Source organism: Heterocephalus glaber, unplaced genomic scaffold (genome assembly GCF_053883595.1).
Source record: "Heterocephalus glaber isolate CG9 unplaced genomic scaffold, H.glaber_assembly_v1.0 deba00000122, whole genome shotgun sequence".
In the NCBI taxonomy this organism is placed as follows: domain Eukaryota; kingdom Metazoa; phylum Chordata; class Mammalia; order Rodentia; family Bathyergidae; genus Heterocephalus; species Heterocephalus glaber.
Genome location: NW_028258138.1, coordinates 36848355 through 36861849, shown reverse-complemented (window position 1 = coordinate 36861849; position 13495 = coordinate 36848355).

Here is a 13495-nt window from a genome sequence, read left to right as displayed (position 1 = left end):
GTCAAATGGGATTTCCAGTCCTAGTGCTTTGAAGTATCTCCATACTGATTTCCACAGTGGTTGCACCAGTCTACACTCCCAGCAGCAGTGGAGCAGGATTCCTCTTTCTCCACAGCCACGCTAGCATTTATTATTGGTTGATTTCACAATATCAGCCATTCTTTCTAGAGTGAGGTGAAATCTCAGCATTGTTTTCATTTGCATCTCTTGAATGACCAGTGATGTTGAACATTTTTTCATGTATTTATATACTATTTCTACTTCTTTGTCTGAGAAATGTCTGTTCATTTCAGATGCCCATTTTTGGACTGGGTCTTTAAATTAGGGAGGTCTGATCTTTTTAAGTTCTTTTTAGATTCGAAATAGTAGACCTTTATCAGAGGAAGAGCAGGTGAAGATTTTTTCCCACATTGTGGGTTGTCTCTTCACACTGCTGGTAGTTTCTCTTGCTGTGCAGAAGCTTTTTAATAAGAAGAGATCCCACTTGTTGATTGTTTGTGCTAGTTCACAGGCAACTGAAGTTTTGTTCATAAAACCTTTTCCTACACAAATGACTTCAGGAGTTCTACCTAACCTCTGTTCCAACAGGTTCAGAGTTTCTATTTTAATATTTAGATATTTAATCTGTTTTGATTTTAGTTTAGTGCATGGTGAGAGATATAGGTCTGGTTTTAATCTTTGGCAAGTTGAAACCCAATTTTTCCAGCACCATTTATTAAGGAGGCTATCTTCACTCCAGTGAGGGAGTTTGGCTCCTTTATCAAAGATGTGATGGCTGAGTGTGTCTGGCGTTGTTTCTGCATCTTCTAATCTGTTCCACTGGTCCTCAGGTCTGTTTCTTTGCCAGTGCCATGCTGTTTTTATCACAGCAGCTTGGTAGTATAGTTGCAGGTTGGGAATTCTGATACCTCCTGCCATGTCTCTGTTACCTAGAATTCCTTTTACTATTCTGGGTCTCTTCTTGTTCCAAATGAATTTTTGGATTGTTTTCTCAAAGTCCGTGAAGTATGCTACTGGGATCTCAATTGGAATTGCACTGAATCTATATAGCTGTTTCAGAAGTATGGCCATTTTCACTATATTAATCCTTCCTAGCCAGGAGCAGGGTATGTCTGTCTATTTTCTGATACCATCTTCAATTTCTCTTTCAGAGAGCAGGTCTCTCTTTTCAGAGTGCTATAGTTTTCAGAGAAGAGGTCTTTGAGTTCTTATGTTAGGTTGATTCCTAGGTATTTCAGTTTTTTGGATGCTATTGTGAAAGGAACTCTTTCCCCTATTTCTCTCTCAGTGAGTCTGACATTCGTTTGGAGGAAAGCTATTGATTTTTGTGTGTTGACCTTGTAACCAGCTACATGACTGAATTTGGTTATTAAGTCTAGAAGACTTTTGGTGGAGTTCTTGAGGTCTGCTATATTCAGTGTCATGTCACCTGCAAATAATGACAATTTGACTTCTTCATTTCCTATCTTTAATCCTTTTATTTCTTTCTCTTGTCTAATTGCTGTGGCTAATATTTCCAGAACTGTATTGAACAAGAGTGGTGATAGTGGACATCCTTGTCTTGTTCCTGATTTTAGTGTGAAGGATTTCAGTTTTGATCATTTAGTACCATATTGGCTGTTGGTTTTTCATGGATGGTTTTTATCAGTTTGAGGTAGAGGGCATCTATTCCAATTTTTTTAGGGTTTTTATCACAAATGCATGTTGGATTTTGTCAAATGCTTTTTCTGTGCCTATGGAGATAATCATATGGGTTTTGTCCTGGGCTCTATTGATATACTGTATTACATTGATTGATTTGTGTATGTTGAACCATCCCTGCATCCCTGGCATGAATCCCACTTGACCAGGGTGTATGATCTTCTTGATGATATTCTGCATTCTATTTGCCAGTATCTTATTAAGGATTTTTGGATCTATGTTCATTAGTGAGATTGGCCTATAGTTCTCCTTTTTGGTTGGGTCTTTCTCTTTTTTGGGGATCAAAGTGATGCTTGCTTCCAGGAATGAATTTGGGAGTATTGCTTCCCTTTCAATTTCATTGAAGAGATTAGACAGTAGTGGCAGTAGTTCCTCTCTAAATGTCTTGCAGAATTCAGCAGTGAAGCTATCAGGGCTAGGGATTTTCTTAATTGATAAGTTTTAATTACATTTTCAATTTCATTGGTTGATATTGAGTTGTTTAGAATTTTTAGGTCTTCTTCATTCAACTTTGGTAATTCATATGTTTCTAGGAATCTATTTATTCTGTGTTTTCCATATTATTGGCATATAGGTTCTGGAAGTAGGTATTGATCCTCTGGATTTCTGCTGGGTCTGTTCTATTTTCACCCTTTTCATTCCTAATTGCATGGATTTGGGCCTTTTCTTTCCTTTTTCTGACAAGGTTGGCTAAGGGTTTGCCAATTTTGGTGATTCTTTCAAAGAACCAACTCTTGGCTTCATTGATTTTTTGGTATCATTCTCTTATTCTCCATTACATTGATTTCTCCTCTGATCTTATAGTTTCCTCCCTTTTATGAGCTTTGGGGTTGTCCTGCTCTTCTTTTTCTAGAAGCTTGAGGTTCAGCATCAGGTTGTTTAATTGGGGTCATTCTGTTTACCTAATATGATTATTCACTGCTATGAATTTCCCTCATAAGACTGCCTTCATTGTGTCCCATAGATTCTGATATATTGTATTGTCATTGTCATTTAATTGAAGGAACTGTCTGATCTCTTCTTTAATTCCCTCTGTAACCTATTGGTTATTCAGAAGTGTGTTGTTCAATTGCCACATGTTTATGAAATTTTTTGAGTTTCTTTTGCTATGGACCTCCAATTTCATCGCACTATGGTCTCATAATATACAGGGGATAACTTTGATTCCTTTGCACTTACTTAAACATGTTCTGTCTGTGAGTATGTGGTCTACTTTTGAGAATGACCCATGTGCAACTGAGAAGAATGTGTATTCTGATTTTGTGGGGTGGAAGACTCTGTAAACATCTGTTAAGTTCATTTGTTCAAGAGTTCGATTGAGTTCTAGTATTTCCTTACTTATTTTTAGTCTAGTTGATCTATCTATTTGTGACAGTGGGGTGTTGAGGTCCCCCACTACAATTGTATTAGTGCATATAGGACTTTTCATGTCTGTTAGTATTTGTTTTATATAGTTGGGCTGCACTAGTGTGTGATGCATAGATATTTATGATTGTCATCTCTTCCTCTTGGATTCTGCCCTTTACAAGGATATAGTGTCCTTCTTCATCTCACTTAATCAATGTTGGTTTGAAATCCACTTGATCTGCCAAGAGGATAGCTACTCCTGCTTTTTTACGGGTTTCCATCACATGGAGTATTGTTTTCCACCCTTTAACTTTCAGTCTGTGAGTTTCATTTTGAATTAAGTGTGTTTCTTGTATGCAGCATATTGTTGGATTTTGCTTCTTGACCCATTCTGCCACTCTATTTCTTTTGATTGCTGAATTGAGACCATTCACGTTGATGGTTATAAATGAAGCGTATTGACTTATCATTGTCATGACTTTTTCATTTTGTAAGGTTCTCCCTCTTTAAATTTAATTTCTTATCACATCAGAGAGGTTCATTCTGCTTTGCTTCCTGTGATTATGATCCGCAACATCTCTTCCTAGGATAAAGTTTAAAATTCTTTGGAGTGCTGGTTTGGTATTCATGAAGTTCCTAAGGTGCTCTTTGTCATGAAAGTATCTTATTTCTCCATCCATTTTGAAAGATAGTTTTGCAGGGTACATCAATCTGGGTTGGAGGCTGTTTTCTTTTAGGGCTTGGAATATGTCACTCCAAGCTCTTCTTGCCTTGATGGTTCATGTTGAGAAGTATGCTGTGATTCTGATGAGCTTTCCTCTGTATGTGATTTTTTTCTTTTGTGTAACTGCTTGTATAACTTTGTTCTTCTGTTGAGTTTCTGGAATCTTAACAATTATATGCCTATATGTTGATTTTTTTTTTTTTTTTGATCAAGGCTATTTGGAGTCCTATATGTCTCAGTTATCTGTATGTCAAGTTCTTTTCCCCTGCTTGGGAAGTTTTCTGCCATTACTTCTGCGAAGAATTTTTTATGTCATCTCCACTCTCTTCTGTTTCTTCACTGACTCCAATCAGTCTTGTGTTATTCTTTACATGGTCTAGAAGCTGCTGGATTGATTTCTTGTGTTCCCTTATAAGTTTGAAGCAATTTTTCTTTTCCTGGTTATTAATTGCAATTTTATCTTCTATATCCAAAATTCTGTCCTCACATTGGCTCATTCTGCTGTGTAGACTTTCAATGGAGTTTTTCCTCTCCTGGAAATCTATTTGCATCTGTTTTATGGATTCCATTTGTTTCCTATGTTGGGATTCCATCATGTTCCTCAGCATCTCTCTAGATTTATTAATCATATCTTGCAGTAGGAGCACAATTTCTCCTGTAATCTGAGAAATTATTTCTGATTTCATTTTTTCCAGATCCCCTTTTGTTGCCATTTCAGTAGGTCCAGGTTGTTGAGTGTTCCATCTCATTTCCCTTTGGGGTTTTTGTAGGTGATCTGGTAGTCTGGTTTTGAGATTTATTTACTTGTTTTCTCATTTTGACTGGGGGGGAAGGGGGGTGCTGTTGGCTCCCTTGCACCTGTCCTCCTCTGAGCTGGGAGAGGTGGGACAGGGGCCAGGAGCAGCAGTAGGGATGATGGCCCAGAAGCCCCTTCCTCTGGGTGTGGAGCAGAGGGACAGATGATACCCCAAAAGGCCTTTCCTCTGGGCTGGGAGTGCTGGGAAGGATGGTGGCCAGGAAGACCTTTCCTCTGGACCAGGAGCAGTGGGATGGGGTCTCAGAAGCTTCTACCTCTGGGCCGGGTGCCACAAGATGGATGTCGGCCCCTTCTTCTGGGCTAGGGGTGGGGGGACACTCATTATGTTTTTGATAGTGGTGAACATTATATTAATGCTGCTGTTTGCTGACTGAAGAAGGTGGTTGGTGCTGAGGTAGAAGGGGCCATGGAAATTTCTTAAAATAAAACATAATGCTGATATGAAATGTCCATTTCTTCACATCTCAAAACTGATTTTGTTGACAAACTTAAATTTTTTCCAAATGGAAGAATAATTGTAGTACTATATATCAGTGCTATTTTCATTTCTCTTTTAAAAATGAAGATAGACATTTTCCTTCGCTTTAAGGATAAAATAAATTTATTTTCTTTGAATCTTACATTTTCCACATTCAATGTTTGTCACCCATTTCTCTATTAAAGTTAAAAGTAGGACACATAATATGGATACTTACTTGCTTGCGGATGATGTCAAAAACTTGCTCTGTAACATTCACAGCACTTCTCTACTCAGAATTTTTCTGTATTTTAGCTATATATATTTTTTTGTTTGTTTGTTTGTTTGTTTTCTAGACTTTGAGTCATGTTTAAAAATGCTTCCTATGGTTCAGCTTTAAAAATCATTTCCACATATTTTCAATGAGGAATTTTATCATCAAGCATTATAAATATGCATAAATGAGTATCTACATACCTATGAAGAGAGTGAAGAGATGCCAAGAGGGGAGAAGAAGTGAGGGGAGGGGTTGAGCAAAGGAATCAAGAAATGTTATATACAAGTAGAAGATTATGAAATAAAAATATGTACTGTTGAAACCATTTTCCTTAATATCTTCATTTATAATTTTTAGGAATATGAGGTTATATACAATTTTTCATTTTAATATGCTTTTTTGCAGAGTGCTACTCAGGTTTACAAAAAAGATTTATTAAATTTTCCATTTTTATGTATTGATTGTACACACCACTTTTATTCAATTGTTAAATTAGCCTAGTTTATTTCTAGAATTTATATCATATTTTCTGATGTGTAAGATTATTCACTAGCTATTAGCATGGTGACTTAATTTCTAAAGCTTAATAAAATGTTTTAATATCTGCTACAAACTATTTTTGTCGCTTATTTTTTATTCAGAGACTTCTGATTTACATATTGTTTGTTTTTACATACAAACATTAATGTCAAACTGCTCAATTTCAGAGAATTTTATTGGTATGTTTATAGGGAAGATAAATTTTAAATCAACTGAAAAGCAAGAAAATATAAATTCTTATGTGAATAGACTAATGGAATTTATCTAGATTTTAAAGTTTGCTCAATATTTCTATAGGTATGTTTGATGTTTGCTTTCTAAATGAATGCTTTAAAGATTTTCTTTTTTGGTAACAATTATTAATTTTATTGATGTATTTTAGATATACAATATAATGATATTCATCATTGGAATATGAGAAAATGAAAAAATGTTTTCTTTATATAGATCTTTCTCTTATTTTCAATTTTATTTTTAACTATATTATCACATGGTACTACTATTAGAGTTGTGTATGGGACTACTATTAGAGTTGTGTTTTATCCACATATTTTGAATTATATGAAAATGACATTTTTCATAGAAGTTATTTACATTTACATTACATTTCTTTTATTTTCCAGGAAAACAATTATATTTTGTAAACTGATTTATCTGCTCTCATTTTTTAATTTCCAAATTCTATCTCTTAATAATTCTCATCAATAAATATTAGTGTGTTATCAAATGTCATGCACTATTTATGCAAGGTAGTGCTGTTAGTATATCTCTACTTTTTGTTCCTTTGTGAACACACAAGAGAAGTGTACATTTCCCTTGGTAAGTATGCTTCTAACACCCAAAGAATGACCCATGGCTTCTGTAAATAATCATGTTAATAGTATTTAATAGCACAATGACTCTGGAGAATATTTTTTAATAAAATATTTTTAGTAGGACACCTTACAATGTCTACATTTTTTATTGTAAATAAGCCTAAAATATATGGCTCTCTGAAGACATGTAAGTTGTGTATGTAATGGGTTATAAAGGAGAGAACTTTACATACAAAAATGGTAATTTTTATGTGAATAAGATCTCCTTATAGATTTCTCTGCGAAGTCTTGTCTGTTATATTTAAATTAAAAATGAATTCACAGAGAAATAAAGGGATATTTTGTGGAATTTAGTCTGACAGGCTCAGATTTTGCCTAAGGGGATAAATTTTTAATTCCTAGGTATAGCAGTTTCTGGTAACTTTTGAAATAAATTCTTTATACAATTTGTACTGTTCACATTTGTCAATTTAACACTTGGTATTATAACACCACATGTTGAGGTCATTATGTAAATTTTTTTTCACCGTCTAACTGAATGGTACATTAAGTTAACAGATTTTCTCACATTGAAATGCTTACATTCCTAAAATAATCTTCAGTTTTTATAATGAATTATATTTTAATATACTATTACATTTCCATACCATAAGAATTGTAAAATAACTTGAAAAAGCTATTGATTAGTGGCAATCTATAGTTTTCTTCATATAATTTTTGTGAAAAGTAAAATCAATGATTTAGGAAAATTTGTTCTTATGAATCATTTAGAAGTAATTTTTTCAGAAATTACCTTAATTTATATAGCATTAATATTTCTTAATTGAAAAGAATGGATGCTTCCATTGGTTTCTGAGGAGTGCACATTCTTTGACAACAGTCTGTCTTTTACGAAAATCAGTGTATTTATGTCTTCTCTTTCTTATGTGGTTCATATTGGTGTATTGTTCCCTTAGATATTCAAGAAAAATACTTGAATAAGTATTGAATAAACTTGAATAAACCAGATTTATAAACATTTATTTTTGAGATTATTTCTTCAAAATCACCCATGTTTTTGAGCTTGCTCTATGGTTTTCTTATTAAGGTGGGTATTGGACTATTGCATCATTATATGAATTCATTAAAGATCAAATGTTTCTTGTATCAATTAGTTTTATCTTTAATAGTTACTAATGATTTTGTGCTCATATTTACTTTTTATTTGCATGTGTAGTTTTTTGTTAGGTTTTTTTTTGGTTTTCTTTTTTATTTATGTAATTATTTATAGCTATCTCTTTTATGTGTTTCTTATACTATGTTGTGCCTTCAAATTCACTTGACTTTCTCTCTTCCTTTCATATTTTTTCATATATTCATCTCTTTTTGCAATTATCATCTTTACACAAGTGAAAGGTTTACTGTGTTTTACTTGTTTGGTTTTTATTAATTTAAGTGGAAATGCTTAATTATTTTCACTTGTTGCTTGGCATCAGCTTTCTAGTAAATGCACTTCCTCTGATGATAGGATGCTTAATCATATTTACACATTTTTTCCTCACTATACTGTTTCTATGATATCTATCTTATTTTTCTTTTTCCATAACTGAACAATGATCACAAACTAGCAATTGTGTAGGTTTCTGCGTTTTTATGTGTGTCTTTTGGCACAATGGCCTTTCTTGCTACTTCTTTGCTTCTACATTTAAAATGCATTCTCTATGTGATTCTATACAAATTCTCCAAATTTGTTTCTCAAAAAGTAAGTGCATGTCAACAACTGCTTTGCCCTCAGTTCAGCCCATCTCTTTCTGCATCCATTACTGCACATAAGTGACATGTTTTGCTTTATAGAAGGTCTTCCTTCTCAGAAAGTATTTTCTTACCTGACTTTTTAAGGTGACACAACCAGATTCTCTTTTCCTTATTTCTTTATTTTACTATATTCTTCTCATATTTGTGCAACAATTTATGATTTTGGTAACCCCTCTGCTTCTTGTCGATTGTGATTTCATCAAAATTCTTGTGATATTTTAAAAAGTTTATTTCTCAGTGTTTCTATCTTGGTTATTTTTCTTGTTACTATATTTCTTTTATTGATGAGCATAAGGACAAAGATGATGAACTAAGCAACCATGTTACTACCAGCAGTTTCTTTGAAACAATTGGAGCAAATATAAATACTTAGAAAGTAAGGAGACACATATCTCTTCCCATATAATGTAATGAAAATTGAATACAATATTTTCCTATGCACAAAAATATGTCATGTCATTAACCTATCAAAAAGTAGTAATAAAATTTTGTAAAAATAGTTCACATCTGGCTTGAGAAAAGAACAGTAAGTGAACAATTACACCACAGGCAAGATATATCATTCTCAGTTTTGTACATCATGGTTTTACAATTCTGATGGAAAATTTATAATTCATTATTAAGGAATAAATTCTACAGGAAAATCAGTAAGGTGAAAATATAAATGAATATAATCATTTTCAGAAAATATGCATTATTGTTTTTTTCCATTCATTAATTTTATTGGTACATTTTAAGTATACAATATGGTGGCATTCATTATTATGCATTTGTACCTTTAAATAATATATTTTGGTCCTTATTTTTTTCCCCTTTCCCCAGCCCTCCTTTCAACACCTCCACCCCTCCATATTTACAAAGATTTTGTTTCCATTTTACCCTTTTCTTGTAATTATTCTTTTCCCTTCTTTCCTTTCCCCTAACCCTCCCACTTCTTCGTCCCCTTTGGACAATTTCTTTTTAGATAATTTCACATTATCTATTATAGATGTTGACCTTTATTTACACTTTCAGTTTCTCACACCAGAAAAACTATGTGGTATTTATATGTCCTATTTATTTCACTTTAAGTGTATGGCCTCAATGTCCATCCATTTAGCTATAAATGTCTCATTTTTTATGGCTGAGTAGCACACCATTTTCTTTTTTAATAATTTATTTTTTAACTTAAATTCTTCTATTGGCACATTTTAGGTACACAATACATTTACATTTACCATTGGGTGCTTGTATCTGCACATGACGTATCTTGGTTCTTATTTTTTTTCCCATTAACTGTATGCCCTTCAACCCCTCCACCCTTCCCTATGTACATATACTTCATTTCCATTTTTTTCTTTTCTCATATTTTCCTTTCACTTCTTTCCTTTCCCCTTCCCCTCTGACTTACCCTAACCCTTTGGATCTTTTCTTCCTATTTCAAATTGTAAATTATTCTTTTTAATTATTTTAACCCTTATTTACACTTTCAGTTTCTCACACTAGAGAAACTATTTTGTATTTACACGTGTGTCCTATTTATTTCACTGAAGAGTATGACCTCAAGATGCATCCATTTAGCTATAAATGCCTCTAGTTTCTCGGTCTTTATGGCTGAGTTGTACTCCATTTCCATAAAATGAGTAGTATTTCCATTAAAAAAAAACACATCTTCTTTATCTAGTTTCCAGTGGATTGGCAATTGGGCTGTTTCCAAGCTTTAGCTATTACAAACCGTGCCACTATAAACATGGGTGCACATATGGCACTGTGGTATGATTCTTTTAATTCTTTTGGGAAGATACCCAGCAGGAGAATAGCTGGGTCAAATGGGACCTCTAGTCCTAGTTCTTTGAGGTATCTCCATAATGATTTCTACAGTGCTTGTATCAGTCTGTACCTCCACCAAAAATGGAGAAGTGTTCCTTTTTCCCCACACCATTTTTATTGGTTGATTTCATGATAGCAGCCTATCTTTTGGGGGTAAGGTGGAATCTCAGCATTCTTTTCATCTGCATCTCTCCAATGACAAGGGATGTTGAACATTTTTTCATATGATTATTTGCTGCTTTTACTTCTTTGTCTGAGAAATGTCTGTTCATTTCAGATGCCCACTTTTGAATTGGGTCTTTGAATTTGGGAGGTCTGATTTTTTTCAGTTCTTTATATATTCTAGATAGTAGTCCTTTGTCTGAGTTACAGCTGCTAAAAAGTTTTTCCCACATTGTAGGTTGTCTCTTAGCTCTGTTGGTGGTTTCTCTTGCAGTGCAGAAACTTTTTAATAATATGAGATCCCAGTTGATTCTTTATGTTAGTTCTCATGCTACGGAGGTTTTGTTTATAAAGTCTTTTCCTATGCCAATGTCTTCAAGTGTTCTACCTAAATTATCTTCCAGCAAATTTAGTGTTTCTGTTTTAATATTTAGATCTTTAATCTACATTGATCTTAGTTTAGTGGATGGTGATTGATATGGGTCTAGTTTTAATGTTTGGCAGATTGAAATCCAGTTTTTCCAACACCATTTATTAAATAGGCTATCTTTCCTCCAATGAAGGTGGTTGGCTCCTTTGTCAAAGATGAGGTGGCTGAGTATGTCTAGAGTTGTTTCTGCATCTTCTAATCTATTCCACTGATCCTCAGGTCTTTTTTTTTCCAGTACCATGCTGTTTTTATCACAGTAGCTTTGTAGTATAGTTTCAAGTTAGGGAGTGTGATACTGCCAGCCATGTCTCTGTTGCCTAGAATTGCTTTTGCTATTCTAGGTCTCTTCTGGTTCCAAATGAAATTTTGGATTTTTTTCTCTATTTCTGTGAAGTATATCATTGGAATTTCAATTGGCATTGAATTAAATTTATATGGTACTTTTGGAAGTATGGTCATTTTCACTATATTGGTTTTTCCTACCCAGAAACAAGGGATGTCTTTCCATTTTCTTATATCCTATTCAATCTCTCATTTTAGAGTCCTGTATTTTTCAGTGTAGAGATCTTTTGCTTCCTTTGTCATATTGATTCCTAGATATTTCATTTTTTTGGATGCTATTGTAAAAGGGATTGTTTCACTAATTTCTCTCTCTGTGAGTTGGTTATTTGTGTATAAGAAGGCCATTGTTTTGTTAGTGGTGACCTTGTATCCAGCTACTCCACTGAATCTGTCAATTTAGTCTAGAAGTCTTTTGGCAGATTTTTGGGGTCTTCCATGTAAAGTATCATATCATCAGCAAATGATGACAGTTTAACCTCTTCCTTTCCTACCTTTATTCTTTTTATTTCTTTCTCTTTTCTAATTGTGGTTGCTAATGTTTCCAGAACTATGTTGAACAGGAGTGGTGATAGTGGGCATCCTTGTCTTGTTCTTGATTTTAGCATGAAAATTTTCAATTTTTGACCATTTAGTATGATGTTGGCTGTTGTTTTTTTTATTGATAGCCTTAATCAGTTTGAGATAAAGACTTTCTATTCCAAATTTCTGTAGTGTTTTTATCATTAATGGGTGTTGGATTTTGTGGAATGCTTTTTCTGCATCTATTGAGGTGATCATATGGCTTTTGTCCTTGGTTCTGTTAATATAGTGTATTACATTTATTGATTTATGTGTGTTGAACCATTCTTGCATCTCTGGGATAAATCTGACTTGGTCAGGGTGCATGATCTTCTTGTTGACCTTCTATATTCTGTTTGCCAGTATCTTGTTGAGGATTTTTTCATCTATGTTCATTACAGAGATTAGCCTGTAGCTCTCTTTTTGGGTTGGGTCTTTCCCTGGTTTTGTAATCAAAGTAACACTTATTTCCAGGAAAGTTTTTGGAAGACTTGCTTCCTTTTCAATTTTCTTGGTGAGTTTAAAGAGTAATGAGGGTAGCTCTTCTTTACACTTCTTGTTCTTCATTTAACTTTGGCAATTTGTATGTATCTAAGAATCTGTCCATTTCTTCTGTGTTTTCCATTTTATTAGAGCACGGGTTCTTGAAGTACCAATTGATGATGCTCTGGATTTCTGCTGGGTCTGTTGTGACTTCACCTTTTTCATTCTTAATTGCATGGATTTGAGCCTTTCTTTCCTTTTTTTGATAAGATTGGCTAAAGGTTTATCAATTTTATTTATTCTTTCAAAAAACTAACTCTTTCATTCATTGATTTTTTTGTATCATTCTTAGTCTCCCTTGCATTGATTTCTGCTCTGATGTTTAAATTTTCCTCTCTTGTATGAGGTTTGGGTTTGTTATGCTCTTGTTTTTGTAGGAGCTTGAGGTTTTATGTTAGGTTATTTATTTGAGTTCTCCTTGTTTTCCTAATATGGGCATTCACTGCTAAGAATTTCCAGCATAGAACTGCTTTCACTATGGCCCATAGATTCCTGTATTTTGTAGTGGCATTATCATTTACTTGTAGAAACTGTCTAATTTCTTCTTTAATTTCCTCTGTGATCCATTGGTTGTTCAGGAGGGTGTTATTCAATTTCCAGGTGTTTGTAGGAGTTTTGCCTTTTCTTATGTTATTGATCTCCAATTTTATCTCACTATGGTCTGATAATATATGGGGGGTAATTTCAATTCCTTAACATTGACTTAGACATGTCCTGTGAGCTAGCATGTGGTCTATTTTGGAAAATTACCAGTGTGTAGCCAAAAAGTATGTGTATGCTGATTTTGTGGGGTAGAGCACTTTGGAAATATGTCTTAAATCCATTTGTTCAATAGTGTGGTTCAGTTCTAGCATTTCTTGTGAATTTTTTGTCTAGATGATTTGTCTATTTGTGATAGTGGAGTATTGAGGTCCCCCACTATGATGGCGTTAGTGTTTATTTTATTTTTCATGCCCATTTTTATTTGTTTTGTATTGTTGGGGGCATTCATATTTGGTGCATTTATATTTATGACTGTCATCTCTTCCTCTTGGATTGTTCCCTTAACAAGGATGTAGTGACCATCTTTGTTTCTCAATTAGTTTTTGTTTGAAATCTACTTTGTCAGCAAATAAGATTGCTACCCCTGCTTCTTTCTGGGTTCCTGTCATGTGGAGAACTGTTTTCCATCCTTTTACT